The sequence below is a fragment of the Carcharodon carcharias genome, chromosome 3 (genome assembly GCF_017639515.1).
Source record: "Carcharodon carcharias isolate sCarCar2 chromosome 3, sCarCar2.pri, whole genome shotgun sequence".
NCBI classification, from domain to species: Eukaryota; Metazoa; Chordata; class Chondrichthyes; order Lamniformes; family Lamnidae; genus Carcharodon; species Carcharodon carcharias.
This window is the reverse complement of record NC_054469.1, coordinates 45,809,045-45,825,133: the sequence shown is the minus strand read 5'-3', so window position 1 is coordinate 45,825,133 and position 16,089 is coordinate 45,809,045.

Genomic DNA, 16,089 nt, shown 5'->3' with positions numbered 1-16,089 from the left:
GCAGGAGTCTGGTGAAATCTTATTTTATCACTTAATGTGCTGGGATTTGTATTCTAATGCTTGTGATGGAATTCTGCATCTGTCCAATTTTTCATGCCAATTTTAAATCACTGAACTTTTCTAAGTTCCCCTTGTCCTCACTTTCCACCACACCAGCCTCCACAGTCAAAGGATTACCCGCTGCCATTTCTTTCACCTTCAGCATGATGCCACCAACAAACACATCTTCCCCTCCCCTCCCCATCAGCATTCTGAAGGGACCATTCCCTCCACTACACCCTGGTCCACTTTCCTATCATCCCCAACACGTCCCCTTCCCTTGGCACCTTTCCATGTAATCACAGGAGGTGTAACACCTGCCCCTTCACTTCCTTCCTCCTCACCATCCAAGGCCCCAAACACACTTTCCAAGTGAAGCAGCGATTTATTTGTGCTTCTTTCATCTTAGTCTATTGTATTTGCTGCTCACAATGTGGTCTCCTCTACACTGGGGAGACCAAACGCAGACTGGGTGACCGCTTTGCAGAACACCTCTGCTCAATCCGCAAGCATGACCCTAACCTTCTGGTCACTTACCATTTCAATTCACCACCTTGTTCTCATGTTCACGTTTCTGTCCTTGGCCTGCTGCAATGTTCCAGTGAAGCCTAACGCAGGCTTGAGATACAGCACCTCATCTTCCAATCTTTACAGCCGTCTGAACTCAAAATTGAGCTCAACAACTTTAGACCATGAACTCTGTCCTCCATTTTTGCCCTAGTGCCACTCTGTACTTCGTTCTCCTGTTTTTGCTTTCAGACCACGCTGGCCTTTATTCTGCTAACAACGCCTACCTTGCACTAATGCTTTGGTCCTTTACTGTTATCATTCCCACTCTCTTTGCCTTTTGTTCCATGACACCTTTAAAATTTAATCTCCTCACCTATCCCTGACCCTCCCTTTCTTACTCCACATGATCCTCCCCCTTTTGCAACAGCATAAATTGCATCACATTTTTGCTTACCTTCAGGTCCAAAGACGAGTCTTATTGGACTCAAAACGTTAACTCTGTTTCTGTCTCCACAAGTGCTGCCACACTTCCTGAGTGTTTCCAGCAGTTCACATTTTTATTTCAGATCTCCAGCAGCTGCAGTATTTTGCTTCTATCTTACATTTTATTCAGTGGTTTATTCTCAGGTCAGATGGAAAATGGAAGAAATTCTTTTGCATCATGGAAAAAACCTGCTTTCCCACTTCTCGGAGAATCCTACGAATATGTGATGAGAAATGGTGTATTTTACAAGCACTGTAGGTCTTTCTACAGCTGAGGGAAAAATATTACTGAAAATAAAGAGATCCTGTGCTTCCAGCTTTAAGCTGGTCAAGGGTATTGTGGGCCCTTTAAAAAAATTTGCGGCTAATAAAACAAGGAAATGGCGGTCTTATTAAATAATTACTTTGGGGGGGAATTGTCCCAGATTTGCACTAAGTGCAGTAGCGGGTGGGGAAAACGATGTTTTACCTGTCGGCCGCAATGGCAGCTTTTCACGCTGTATCATCCCATTCCTGTCTCATTAATAATGCATTCCCGGGAAACATGGTGTTTTGTAGGCAGGTGGCCTCCGATTTGCCCGGCATGTCATCATCTCGTTGCTTCTTCACACTTGGCGCCATAGTTAAAGTGCAGCCCTGCGCACACCTCTCAGTGCTTGCAACCCAGGACTGCTGAACAGAATACATGGCCCCTAAAGGCAAGAAGATTGCAAACCCTGGTTGCCTTCTGGGTGCCACGGAGCCTGCCGCGATGTCCCCTACCTCCACTCTGGCCACAGGAGGGGCAGCAGCATCACCAATCTGGTTTGGGAGGTGGTGGCAAAGGTGGTCAGTGCCAATGCTCCCTCAAGAGGTCGGCCATCCAGTGTAGAAAGTGGATGAATGATCTCATCCGTGCCACCAGGTAAATCAACCATCTCATTACGATGAACTCACAAACTCACAAGCCCGTCAACATTCACTGGCCTCTCACTCACTGCCAGCTCACGGGACATCACCACTCACTCTGTCACACAGACCCTCACATCACCATCTGGCCTCATCTACTCTGGAGGTCGCCTCTGCATCCCGTCCATGGCTCCAATCAGCACGCACAACGCATGCCTGGCATCCTTCACATCTGGCCTGGCATGCGCCTTGCTCACACTCTCTACATCTGTCTTTATGCAGGACAAGATCGCACACAATCAATGGGAGAAGCCCCAGACTTGGGGTGGAGGGCCGGACATCAAGCTCCTCATTCTCCGTTCCTGCGGTGATGGTGAGGTCAGTGCCTAGCATCCAAGTGAGGATCATACACCAGATCATCCCTCTGGCAACTCAACTGTGAGTCCACTGTCCGTGTGCCGCGACGACCATGCACTAATAATCTCCACTTTCTCTCATAGGCATATCTGCCACATCGCTCTCAGGTTACTTTGGCCCTGACTCCAGTGCCAGCAGCACCTCGGATGAGGACCCTGAGGACAGCACCCTCAAAGACCCGTCACAGCGCTCACCCACACCCTCCACCAGCACAGCGACACACACCTCGGTGGGACTTACATGCACAGAAGTCTCAGGTTCACTACCTGGCGAGCACAATACACAGTCATTTCCACAGCAGATGGAGGCAGGGACAACTGAGGTCACCGGCACTTGGAGGAGGCAAGGGGTCTGCTGAGTCCAAGTCAGGTGATGAGCCTCTGGACTCAGTCCTCAATCAATTGTGTGAGCTGCAGCGACAATCACAGGAACAGCAGGAAGGGATGACAGCTGCACTCCTCAGATTGCAAGGCGTGACGGAGGAGTCCATCTGTCTTCAGTCCGAGATGATCACATATTCATGCCAAAGCACCAAGGTCAACACTGGTAGGAGGGTGGCCACCATGGAGACCTTGGTCCAGGACACTGGTCCTGCACTGCTGCACGGGCTGAACTCCAATGCTGACGCTATAGTTGGCCTCCAACAGTGTCAATGAGAGAGGGGCACGGGACAGCTCGATCTCACTCCAGCTTCCCCTTCTCCTCAAGGAGTCAACCAGGGGCCCTCAGGCACCCAGAGGGAGGAGGATCAGCAGGTGTACACCCCGGGACTATCCACCCAGATGACTCCAGGAGTGACCGGCCCATCCGAATCCCCTTGTCCCATGACCCTAGCAGCTCCAACCCCACAGGCCGAGGAAAGTTCCACTGGCACACAGCAGGACCCCAAAAGCAGGCCAGGGCCCTCCAGGATTTGGCCCTTCAAAGGACACCGATCAAGGTCATCACAGACAGGGCACCACAGTCAGCAGGCTGCCTCCACCTCCGCTGTGGGGGAGCACCAAGACGTAGCGGCAGGGTTAGGAAGGTTAAGAAGATATGGTTGCACAGCCTGAGCATAGGTGTTATTCACTTGTACATACTGTTCACTATTGTAAATAAACTCCCAAGAATGTCTCCTTGCTATGGCTCCTTGTTCTGATGAGCAGTGTTTGTGTATCTCAGATGTGAAACCTTGGTCCCTGCACAAGATAAAGGCAGGTGTCTCAGTCCAGGGTCTCTTCCCTGTGCTTTGTGCAACATCCCCAGCACACTGATGCTGTGCCTTCACTGTCACTGGACACATCAGTCATGCCTGCACCTCGATGGGGTTAAGCTTTGCTGCCAGTATGTCCTAGGCCGGTGACACAGAGTTCCCTCATTCTCTCTGTGTGCGCCCAGCACCTTTGAGATGCAACTGGCCCCCAAATCTGATCAGCTTCTGTGTCCAGTGACAGTGTGGTCCTGAAGGGCTCAGCTCACAAAGGATGTTACAGGGAAGAAGTTACAGTTTCCCCACTGCATTTCCATGATATGACCCTGTTCACAGAGCACATGCGATCTCCATCAGCCAGACAGGTGTCAGACATTCACATAAGCTATGTGGAGGTCCATGGAGTGTCCCCGCAGCATGTCATCATCATCCTCCTGGAATGTCGGGACTATGGGCATCTGCTATGTCTCCTTGACAGGAGGCTTATCACAGAGGGTGTGTGTGCTATCATCAGCTAGATAAGAGTCTAACCTTCACAGATGCAATGTGAGGATCTATGATGTCTCCTCATTGTAAGTCATCATCATCATCCAAGAATCGAGCAGCTATGAGGGCTTCCCATGCACATCTACCTCATCTGGCCTGTGCAATAGCCTCATTTTCACCTTTGAGGTCCTCCTCACCCTCATTCCTGTTGACGTCCTCCTCATCGGAGACGTGCAGCTCCTCCATCTCCTCCTTAGCTAGCTTGTCTTCCTGTTGCAGTGCTAGGTTGTGAAGGGGCACAGCAGGTGACGATGATGCATGACACCCTCTGTGGACTGTATTGCAGGACTCCACCAGACCGGTCCAGGCACCAGAACCTCATTTTCAACATTCCAATGGTTTATTCCACCAAAGTGCATGAGCCTTGTTGTACCTTCTCTCTGCTGCCATCTGAGGCCGCCCCACAGGCATCATCAGCCACGTCCTCTGCGGGTAGCCCCTGTCCCTGAGGAGCCAACCCTGCAGCCTCTCTGGACCCTGAAAGACGTCAGGGGTCTGAGACCTACTGAGAGCCATGGGCACTCCCTGGGAACCTTGTGCAGACCTGCAGGATGCATTTTTCATGGTCGCACACCAGCTGAGTGTGAACATTCAGTGAATTGAAGCTCTTGCGGTTGACATAGTTGACCGCTTGTTGCCACGGAGACCTGAGCACCACGTGAGTGCAGTCAATGGCACCCAGCACTCCTGGGTTTCCTGATCCCGGGCGAAAGACACAAAGTTGTGTGTCTTCACGAAGATGGCGTCCATGACCTTATGGACGCATTTGTGCATGGAGGCTTGCAATGCCCCACAGAAGTCACCTGTGGAGCCCTGAAAGGAGCTGTTGGTGTAAAAATTGAGTGCCGCGGTCACTTTCACAGCCTCTCCATGTCCCCATGGCACCACATTTTGCAGCAGGTGGCAATGTGATTGACCAGTTCCCTGGACATGCGCAGTCTTCAATGACACTGGTTCTCGGTGATCTGCAGGAATGACAAGCGCTGTCTATAGACCCTGGGTTTAGCTAGACACTGACCAACGATGATGTGCTATGGCTCTTCAGCAGCATGCGCGGGAGCCCCAGCTGTTCTTTCTTCCTGAGAGTGCCGCTCCTCCCTCTGCCCAGCCAGGCACCCCTGTCGCTCTCTTCTCTTTAATCTCTGCTCCCTGTAAGCCATGAGGCATACATTTAGATCAGGATCCATGATCCTGATGTACTCCTCCAGCAGGATTGAAAGAGAGAAATGTGTGGGTTAGCGTCTCCTGGTTAAGTCTGAAGGCCCCTTAATGCATCCCAGAGAGGGCTGGCCACCACTCGGATGGCCAGAGATTAGTGCGCTGCATGGCTGCCCGAAACCCCACCCACCTCCGCCCCACTCCACCTGACCGATTGGCAGCAGCTTCACCCTAAGCCGGACTGCAAAGCCGCACTGTTCGCTTGAACCATCGGGGAGACTGGTCTGAACTGGGATGATGACAATCCAAGGGGATGTGAGCGCCTCCACCAGTGACTGCTCCATGGCCAGCTTTAGCAAGGAGATTGTACAACGTGCCCAGTCATCCAATTATTCTGCAGTCCAATAAAATGTTCATTAGTTTGCAGTCTGTACCTGAGGGATGAAAAGATCTGGAGCATTTGGTGGCAGTTTCAAGCCTCTGCGTTACTTGAGTGGACAGATAAGCTAAAGGCCTGAATCCAAGCATGTCAATGTGGATGCATCTGAACTGTCTCAGCTGCGGAGGAATGGTCACTTTATACAAGGTTTCCCTCTTCCTCCCTCCCCCCCTGGCCTCCGCATGTGCTTGTACACTACCATCACACCAGGTTGCCTTGCCCCCCCACAACTCACCTCACAGCATGCTGCCTTGCATCCTCCACCTCCCCCCCTCCCCTCCCCCACCACAACCGCAGTGCAACCCTTGCCCTGGCACCACACTGACAGCCAGTTGGTAAAAAGCGACTGGCCTGAATGTGCGGTGCTTCGACCTTGAGGTCGAATGGGTGACCCATGCGTGCGCTGCACAATGTTAGTGAGCACTCACCTCTGAGTTCCCCTTGAAGTGCAACTCAGCAGGTGCACACCTTAGAAATGCTGCAGTGAAACACGTCGGCTTGAGCGCCTGGATGATACAGCGTGGGGAATGATTGCATCAAGCAGGGCTTATGCAGATGTATTAAAATGACATTCCCAACTGTTGTAATGTGGCTGAGTCACCTATTGGTAATAGAGTTGATCTGCTGACAACTTTCTAAGTGGAAACACTAGGTTTATTTACAATACAGCCAGCAGCAACTACACGTGTGCTTTCAACTCCACCTCTATCTCTACTCTGACTGTGGAGGTAGCCTGCGTTGCTAACATATTGGTTTACACAGATCATGTGATCTTACATCACAGGACTATTCTTAAAGGTACAGTCCAACATTTAACAAAACCATAATTACCATACCGACGTCCTGCGACGGGAAATGCAGCCCGACATGGGTGGAGTGGACGATCACAAACTGGTTTCATGACAGCATGAAACTGGTTTTTGGCCTTCCCACCATACTGTCCACTCAAACTTGCCATGATGCCCGACGCCAACTGGGACCGAAAATCCGCCCTTTATGCCAGTGTTTATTGCAGAGAAAGAAGATAATAGAGGATGAGAGCGTGGGTCAAAGAATGAGGTATATAAACAAGAAAATATTAGAAATATTCAGCAGGTCTATCACCTTTCATCTGCTCCTCCCTCCGCAAGTTGCTGCTTTACCTGCTGAGTGTTAGCCGCGCATTTGATACAACTCTTGCCGCCGACCAGAAAGCCGTCGGGAACAGTTGCGCATGCACACTGGGCCCACATTGCTGCTACTGGTGCATATGCAACTGTTCCTGGGGCCTTTCTGGTCAGCAGCAGGAGTTTAGATCGGCATCTATTTCACTGTAGCACATAGAAAATCATAATTTGCTGGCAACAATTCACCCCAGTTCCTAATCTGTAATGGGGTCTCAATCTCAATGAGATTTTATGAGTGCTGCTGCCTCAGGCTAGATCCAGTGTGTTAGGACTTCATGCAGAAAGCCTGTGTAGTTCATTTGGTAGCTGATGACACCCTTACTCCCAGGGTCGTTGATTCAAGTCGCACATTGGGCAATGAGCTTGTTTCTTAAATATTTTAGTCGTAATAGTTTTTTTATTAGTTTCTACCAAAAAGTGCCCTTAAACTAAATATTACAATTAATTTTTCACAAGATGAGAATCTCATTTACTTATATATCTTCATCATTTACTGAATCATAAGAAGCATGTATTACAGAGGGAACAGTTACTAAATGATAGGTGCACTAGATACAAGAACTTTCAAAAAAAAGACTGCACAGACCTAAAAATGGGTTACTTGAGCTTTATTGTTAGTCTTTGTCAAGTTCACACTCTGACACTGACACTAAGGCCTGGATTTTTGCAATAATGGAGAGCTTCTCCATCATTGTGAAAATGGCAGAAGAGGCCGAAATGCGGAAGTCCTACCCCGAACATGGCAACTACCACTTTCGCAGGGTTAGGAATAGGCTTGCATAAAGATTTGTGTATGCACGTTTCACAGAGGCAGTTGCTATCTAAATCAGCAGTTGCCTCCAGTCAGGTCTAATTTTGGTGAGCCAGGTGTGTAAAACATGATGTGCGCAGGCTAGACCTGGTAGGAACAAGTCTAAACTTTGTGGATTCCTTTAGAGTGGTGTACCCTTTTCAGGAGGTAACATACTCCTTTGGCTATGATCCCAGGACACCTTTGGGGAAGGTCAGATTCCTTTTGAGGGAGGTCAGGTGTCCCTTGGAAGGGGTCAGGTGCTCCTGAGATTGTTAAAATTAGGCATGAATGTCTGTAAAAATGCATAAATTTATTAATTATCAAGTTCATTGGAACTGTCAAAAGTATCAAATAAACCATCAAACTGTAAAGCTGTCAAGGCATTTAAAACACCTGCCCTTTAGATCTTTGAAAAAATGTTGTGTTTAAAAAAAATTGCTTGCTATTTCACTCTGTCTGTTGACATAATCCTGAAGGCTGCCATTACTGAATTAGTGCTGCATGACCCATTTCATAATCTTTCATTATCATAGTAGGGTGCCTGGGCCAAGTGGTTATAGACTCTCTGAAATGGAACTATGAATTCCAATGCTTGCTTTTATAAGGGATTATCCACTTGAATTAAATATTTCTTCTTATAAGGGATTATGTAGTTGAAGGAATGTAAATGTAATAAAGTCTACAATAGGCACCGGGCAGAATCTTACATCCCGCAGGTGGGTGCGCGCCCGACTCGATCAGACATAAAATTTCACGTGATTATGTCATCGCGCACTCGGGCAATATTTCGCTCGGTGTGTGCGCACTGGTGCCTGAACCACACCTGCCATTAATTAAGCAGTCACTTAAGACCCTTAAGAGTCCAACTGACTGTGATTTTTCTTTGCCCGTGCGATTTCCAGCTCATTGCACGGGCAAAACAGGCAGATGGCCAGCCGACATTTTCACAAATCTCATCCAAGGGCAGGATAAAAAGGGTTGGCAGCATTACCAATTTGAGTAGTGAGGAATTTGGTAGATGGTTTGCTGCTAGTTGCTGATTGGTACTTGACAGCCTCATCTCTGTTCAGGGCTTCATTCTTTGCATTTCCAGGCTTCGTTTCAGGACTTATTGCTGTCTCCAAAGGCCCACGGAGGAATCAGACCATGTGGACCCTTCCAGGTATCAGATAGCCTTCCATTACCCTGGTAATGGGGATTGTGGCATCTGTTGGTGGCACCTCTTCTGATGAGGAAGAGAAGGTCAGAAGGGAGAGGAGGCCAAGTGTCCCTATGCAGTTTCTAGGGGAGGGACCTGTGGGAGGAGAGGTGCAGTCACAAGGTAGCCCAAGGCAGAAGGGACCGCAGAAGTAACCATTATCCTGCTGCCAGGGTTTACAGGCAGCAATACAGCTACCTCAATATGTCCAAGGTACAATGCTGAAGGAGGCTCTGCCTCTCAAGGGGAAGTGTGACCTCCATTTGCCAGATGATTGTGCCTGAGATTATCTCTGACTGTGTGAGTGGACACCTCATGCCAGTGGCTCTGAAGTTCACAGTGGCCCTCAACTTCTATACCTCCGGCTCTTTCCAGGCATCAGTGGGGGATCTGTGTCGCATCTTCTAATCAGCTGTCCACAGTTGCATCAAGCTGGTGACAGAAGCTTTGTTCAGATGGGTAGTGACCTTTATTCTTTACCATACGGACAAGGCCAGACAGGCTGAGCAAGCCAGAGGCTTTGCAACGATTGCTGGGATCCCCCATGTCCAGGGTGCAATAGACTTCACATATGTGACCATCAAGGTGCCAGCAAGTCAGCCAGGTGCCTTTGTCAACAGGAAGGGCTTCCAATCCATGAACGTGCAGATGGTGTGTGACCACAGGATGCAGATTCTGCAAGGCTGTGCAAGGTTCCCATGATGTTTACATCCTGAGACACTCCCAGTCGCCAAGGCTCTTCAGTGCTCCAGCCCGACTGGCTGGATGGCTGCTGGGTGACAAGGGCTATCCCTTGAAAAGGTAGTTCATGACGCCTCTCCACCACCCAAGAACAGAGGCAGGGAAGTGTTACAATACAAGTCATGCCTCCACAAGAGCGGTGGTAGAGAGGCCCATAGGTCTTTTCAAGATTCGCTTCCGATGCCTGGACTGTTTAGGGGGAGCACTACAATAGCCCCCAAGAGCGGGTGTCACTGATCATGGGTGCATGCTGCACTCTGCACAATCTGGCACTGGCAGTGGGGGCGACCCACTAGAGGAAGAGGATCATGAAGCAGCTCCACATGCCACAGATGATGAGTCCAGTAGTGAATCTGAAGAAGAGCACGGTGTGGAGAATGCTGAAGGTGTGGAGCCACATCTCGGTAACCTGCAGGGAGTCAGGGCATCAGGGATGCTTTGATCCAATGCTCCTTCAGCTGAGCTACCAAAGGTTAGCTTCAAATGCTTGTCAGTGCTGCTGCCTCCATTCTGGATGTCTGAAAGGACACTTCCATTTGAACACAAAGAACACTCAGTGCCTGTGCAATAAAATTCAGAGCCACCTACGTTCAGCATTACATACTGACATACCCCACATCTATAAAATAAAAAGGTGAAGCATACTCAGGCCATGACAATAAAAACACAATTTATATCACTGACAGTTCAATAATCTTAACAGAAACGTTTCTGGGATTCAACATCAGACCTATACGCATAAAGTAAACAAAAATGAACATAAAATCACCCATGACCTGTCCCTCTTGTGCTCATGGTGCCTTTAACTTATGTTTGTGAGTGCTACGTCTAGGTGCTTCTCCTTCACTGGCACCGGCATTGGAGACAGCTGCTGACTCTGCTGTCTTGTTGGCTTTGATGACTTTGGCAGTCGTCTTCTGGCCAGTGGAGCCTGTGCCGGCCCCACCTGGGAGGGAGCGGCCAGTGCCACGGCTGGCATCTCCCCAGTCACCGCAGACTCATCAGATGTCACGGTCACTGGCAGAGGGGCAGAGGAGCCCGCAGAGACGATAGGCAGCTTGTGCACCAATATGAGGTCACTCTGGGCTTCTCTGCTCACCATTGATGGAGGGGCACCTAGCTGGGATACTGGGTGCCTCATTCATCTCCCACGTGGTCACTGACCACCTGAGGTCAGTGACTTTGTGAGGGATTGCAAGTCCAAACGCAATCCCAGGAACCCCTCATTCTGTCCCTGGAGCTACCTCTTCATGAGAGTCTGAGAGCCCCCCTTATCCCAACTCTTTGGCTAACTAATAGAAGACAGAGTTGGGATTTGGGGGGCATTTTAAGGATGGCAACCTGTAACTGGTGGAGTGCCAAGGGATCAGTATCGGGGCCACAATTATTTACAAATATATTAATGACTTGGGTGAGGGAAGTGAATGTGCTATTGCCAAGTTTGCAGATGACACAAAAATAGTTGGGAAGGCAAGTGGTGAGAATGACACAAAGAGTCTACAGAGGGATATAGACAGGTTAAGTGAGTGGGCAAAAACTTGGCAGATGGAATATAATGTGGAAAAATGTGAGGTTATGCATTTTGGCAGGAAGAATAGAGGAGCTGAATATTATTTAAATGGAGAAAGACTGCAGAAAGCCAGTGTACAGAGGGATTTGAGAGTCCTCGTGCATGAATCACAAAAAGCTAACATCCAAGTTCACCGGTAACGGGGAAGGCAAATGGAGTAAGCATACATCCATTTAAGACAGAGATGAGGAGGAATTTCTTCTCTCAAAGGATAGTGAATCTGTAGAATTCTTTACCACAGAGGGCTGTAGAGGCTGGGTTGTTAAGTACATTCAAGGCTGAGTTAGACAGATTTTTAATCAGTAAGGGAATCAAGGGTAATGGAGAAAAGGCAGGAAAGTGGAGTTGAGATTATCAGATCAGCCATGATCTCATTGAATGACGGAGCAGCCTCGATGGGCCGAATGGCCTACTTCTGCTCCTACATCTTATGGTCTTATTGTCACCACTCTGTCAATGGAGGAGGCAGTGCACTTGGCCATGGCAGTCAGCGCAGTGCTCATGCTCCGCATAGACTCCTCCACAATGGAGACCACGGCACGCATGCCCTCATGGATCTCTGCCAGATCCTCCCAAACATCTTGCTGGACATTCAGCATCTGCCAGAGACACCGGAGGCTCATCATCAACCTTCGACTCAGCATCATCCTGGTCCCCAGCAGTCCTCTGACTGCCGGCACCCCGGACACTTTCTGCCTCTGCCAAGCAATTGTGGAATGCCCTCACCAATGTGCACCAAGATACTAGCTGCCGCTCTAATGCCCACCAAGGTGCTGGTATCTGCACTTGTGCCTGCTTCAGAAAGTGGGTATGGCACAGGTACAAATGATGCCCAGTGGTCCTCCAGTGTCAGCAGTGGCCCTTTGGGGTCGGCATAGCAAATGCCTGCTGGCGAATCTAAAAGGGAGAACAAAGACATGTCATTATTTAATGGCATCACATTTGTCACTGTGCATGCTGGGTACCTTAGTGAGACAATGGAGTTCTGCTTCACAGTGCCATCATCTTTCAATGATCAATGGGGATTCCAGGTTTGAGGCTCACATCAATGAAGAGGCTACACTAGAATGGTTGCACAAGCTGAAATTCTCACCTCTGTGCGCTGCACTCTTACCTTCGTCTGGCACCTCACCTCCCCATGCTTGGTTGCACATGGGGCGTGCTGGCTCTCAAGCTCCAGGGTGTCTTGCTCATACTTCAAGAGGATTAGGAGGCTAACGGGACCTCCACCCATCTGCGATCTTTCTATTTTGTTATGGGCCATCTTCTCCTGAAACAGCAGAGGAACATTGATTAGTCCACTCTCTACCAGCAGCGCCATTGCAGCCTGGCCAATCCCAGCTGAGGAGCACCTGGCAGGGCACTTCCAAACCATTGCCTTCGAGCTGCAAGACACTCAGTCCAAGCAGCCAGGGTTCACCCCCTTGGCCAGCTCCAGTGTGATTGACAGTTAGTACTCAGACTCTAACCACCCCCCGCTGAGCCAACCCGACGACTGGAAAATCCTGCTCTTAGAGATTTATTTTATTTCATCTCAGCATGGCTCCTGAGGTCTACCCTTGGTGGATACTGAGTGAATTGGTATGGTAGGTATAAGTGCAAAGGGTGGTGGGTGGGGGCATGAGTTGGCACTAAGTTGGCATATAGACTATAAAGGGCCATGGTGGGGGACATGAGGTAACATGGAGGGTATGGGGGTCTATGGGCTGGGCAGAAGAACAAAGGTTGGCATGGAGTGTATGAGGGGCAATGGGGGATGGGTGGTGGCATGAGGTGGCATGGAATGTATGAGGGACCATGGGGGTGGATGGGGGGCATGGATTGGCCTGGAGGGGGCATGGGGAATGTGTGGGGGGATGAGGCGGGTGGGAGGGGTGAGTGCTAGAGGGCTATTATACGTTTTGCTGTTGTTTTAAACTTCAATACAATGCCAGGGCAGAGAGGAAGACCTTCCTCCCAGCCCACCTCCACATTTGGCATCCTCCCTATTCGTTCCAGTGTTGTGCAGCCTGACTCTCAGGGAACCCTGCCACACCAGAACCAAAATCTCAACCTCCGGGGCACTTTCTCCCAGGTTGGGTTTTTGGATATGTCCCAGTCTTGTGCTCCTGACCCGGGAGCGAAAATCCAGGCCTAAGATTGCAACTGTGCATGTGCAGTAAGTGCTTCCCACACAGTGGGTTCCCAAGAACTCATACTCCTACTGGACTGCTCCCTCTGAGTCACAGTCATCTGCAATAACATCGTGCCACTGTCAGGGCAATGGACAAGACATATTTGGGTGTCCACACCTTGCTAGATGGGTGGTGAAAGGGTAAATGTTTTGCATGTGACATCTAAAATTCAGCCCCTGATAATCTCATGATAATCTCACTTCATGCAGAGTGCTACAGGAAGATATAGACGGGATGGTTAAATAGGCAGATAAGTGGCAGATGGAATTTAACCTTGAAAAGTGTGAGGTAATACACTTTGGAAGGAGTAATTTGACAAGGAAGTATTCAATGGATAGCATGACACTAGGAAGTTCTGAGGAACAAAGGTGACCTTGGCGTGTGTGTCCTTAGATCTCTGAAGTCAGAGGGGCATGTTAGTGGGGTGGTGAAAAAGGCATATGGGACACTTGCCTTTATCAATCGAGGCATAGATTACAAAAGTAGGGAGATCATGTTGGTGTCGTATACAACCTTGGTGAGGCCACAGCTGGAGTACTGTGTGCAGTTCTGGTCGCCACATTATAGGAAGGATGCGATTGCACTGGAGTGGGTGCAGAGGAGATTCACCAGGATGTTTCCTGGGATGAAACATTTAAGTTATGAACAGAGGTGGATAGACTTGGGTTGTTTTCGTTGGAGCAGAGAAGACTGAGGGGCGACCTGATCGAGGTGTACAAGGTTATGAAGGGCATGGACAGGTGGATAGGGAGCAGCTGTTCCCCTTAGCTGAAGGGTCAGTCACGAGGGGACATAAGTTCAATGTGAGGGGCAGGAGGTTTAGGGGGAAGTGAGGAAAAACTTTTTTACCCAGAGGGTGGTGACGGTTTAGAATGCGCTGCCTGGGAGGGTGGTGGAGGCGGGTTGCCTCACATCCTTTAAGAAGTACCTGGATGAGCACTTGGCACGTTATAACATTCAAGGCTATGAGCCAAGTGCTGGTAAATGGGATTAGGTAGGTAGGTCAGGGGTTTCTCACGTGTCGGTGCAGCCTCGATAAGCCGAAGAGCCTCTTATGCACTGTGTGATTCTGTGATTCTGTGAATTCAGACCTGCTGAAGCTGCCAAAATGCAGCCATCTGCAGGGCTTTGTCTTGTGAAGCTTTGCCAGCAAAAGTGACTGCTGCGTGGTCCTTCATTAAACAAGAACAAATCGGCAGCATTAAAATCTATAGTTTCCTATGGGAGATCCACAATGGGCCATCTCTTCCAGTGCAACTAACCAGTTTGCCAACAATTACAGTTCTTACTCATCTGACTGCAAACAGATGTCTCCTCCCACGAACCTGCAACACTCCACCAGCTTCCTCCCTCACAGTAGGAATGCCGTCTAGAGAGCAACCCTTTATATCGGGCCCAAGATATGATCTGCCTTCTTCATCCTTGGGGCCCGCTTCCGCCTCCAATCAGCTTCTGGTTGCCAGGCCCAACTTGATCACATGACACAGCCCCATCCTCGGGGAGGGAAAATTGCACTTTTAATCAAGGCCTCTCTGCCATGTGAGGATATTTCACGGCTTCGGCTACCTGCCTCAGTCGCGAAAATCCAACCCAAAGATTGGTGGCATGGTAAGGTATTGTTGATGGGAGCATTAAATTTCAAAGAGACATTGATAATTTAAGTGAAAGGGCAAATTGTGGCTGATGAATTTCAACACAAAAAAGCATGATTCTATTTTGGACCAAAGAAGGATTGACCTAAGTATTTTTTGAATAAAAACTAGGAACAGTAGAAAGCCAAGCAGATTTAGACGTCCATGTGCACAGGTCACTAAAATGCTTGTGACAAAAATAATCAAAAGACTAATGTAATCATACCCTTTATAATTAAAGGGCTGGACTATGAAGGGGAGTAAGTTTTGTTGCAGCTTGCTTTGACCAGATCTGTGTATAGCCGTGGGCACAGCACCTTAGAAAAGGTATATTGGCCTTTGAAGAAGTTGGCTGCAGGATCAAAGAAGTGTTAAAAAGGCACCCAGGTTAGATTATGAGGTAAAATTAGAAAAAAATAGGCTTGTGTTTCCTAGAACACAATAGCTCATGGGATGATTTTATTGGAGATTTTTTTGCATTTTGAAAGGATTTAATAGGGATAGAGAAAAACTGGTGGGGCAGCTGAAGGCAGCATTACTTTAAAAATCAGAGCACGAGAGAAGTTAGAAAACATTTCTTCACTCTTAGATTGTGGCAGTTTGGAAATCTGTTCCACAAATGGAAGTGGATGCTAGCATAATTAATAATTTTAAATCTGGGATCGATAAATTTCTTTTAGTAATAAGTATTAAGGAATAGGAAGCCAAGCTGGGTGAATGGAATTCGGATACAAGCCAGGCATGAATGGTGGAACAGGCTCAAAAGGCTAACTGGCCTAATCCTGCACTTCACTTTTTAAGTGGATCTTAGTCAGACTCTGTTCTGTGGTCAAATTATTGCTCAGTGTATGGCTATGCAACCCAATTGATGCTGGAAATCAAATAGAGATCTACCCCCACTGAAATGTGTGTGAATTGTGTTTTCCCATGAAATAAAAAGATACAGTTGTTGCTGGGAACTTCCTATGATTCATATCCCCTATGCTAAGGAAGCTCCAATGTGTTTTTCTTGCAGATTTGGAGATACAGCCTGGAAACTTTTGATCAGAAATGATATAAGAAAATAAGGAACTGTAGCAGAAGTAGGCCATTTGGCCCCTTGAGCCTGTTCCATCATTCAATATGATCATGGCTGATCTGATTG